The sequence below is a fragment of the Panthera tigris genome, chromosome B2 (assembly GCF_018350195.1).
Source record: "Panthera tigris isolate Pti1 chromosome B2, P.tigris_Pti1_mat1.1, whole genome shotgun sequence".
NCBI classification, from domain to species: domain Eukaryota; kingdom Metazoa; phylum Chordata; class Mammalia; order Carnivora; family Felidae; genus Panthera; species Panthera tigris.
Genome location: NC_056664.1, coordinates 78,237,509 through 78,238,491, shown reverse-complemented (window position 1 = coordinate 78,238,491; position 983 = coordinate 78,237,509). Strand labels below are relative to the sequence as shown.

Genomic DNA, 983 nt, shown 5'->3' with positions numbered 1-983 from the left:
ATGGCTCATAGTCCCAAAAAGCATCTGAAGCATGTAGCAGCTCCAAAGCATTGGATACTGGATAAATCGACCAATGTGTTTGTCCTTTATCCAACTACTGGTCCCCATAAGCTGAAAGAATGTCTCTCTCCCATCATTTTCCTAAGAAACAGACTTAAGTGTACCCTAACAGAGATGAAGTAAAGAAGACCTGTATGCAGTATTTTATTAAGATTGATGTCCAGGTTCGAACTGATATAACCTACCCTGCTGTTTTTATGGATGGCATCAGCATTGACATAACTGGGAAGAACTTCCATCTGATCTATAATACCAAGGGTCTCTGTTGTTTATCAGATCACACCTGGGGAGGCCTAGTATAAGTTGTGCAAAGTAAGAAAGATCTTTGTGGGGACAAAAGGAATCCCTCATCTGGTGATCCATCATGATGTTCGTTCCATCCATTATCCTGATCCCCTCATCAAGGTGAATAACACCATTCAGACTGATCTGGAGACTAGAAAGAGTACTGATTTCATCAAGTTTGATACCGATAATCTGTGTATAGTGACTGGAGGTGCTAACCTGGGAAGAATTGGTGTGATCACCAACAGAGAGGGATACTCTGGTTCTCTTGATGTAGTTCATGTGAAAGACGTCAATGGCAACAGCTTTGTCACCCAGCTTTTTGTTATTGGCAAAGGCAATAAACCATGAATTTCTCTTCTCCACGGAAAAGATATCTGCCTCACCTCTGATGAAGAAAGAAACAACAGACTGGTGGCTAAACAGAGCAGTGGGTAAAATGATCTCTAGGTGATGTTATTGGAAGTCTTTATACTTAATAAAAAATAATAAAAAAAAATACAGCACCAAAAAAAAAGAAAAGATGCTCAATATCAGTAATCATCAGGGAAATGCAAATCAAAACCACAATGAGATATAGCCTCACACCTGTTAGAATGGCTATTACCAAAAAGACAAATAGCAAGTGTTAGCAAGGA

General features: G+C 39.4%; 1 pseudogene; it reads left to right on the top strand.

Annotated features, from left to right (window-relative positions):
* Positions 1 to 783, top strand: LOC102958228 (annotated as a pseudogene).
* Positions 784 to 983: the final 200 nt, after the last annotated feature.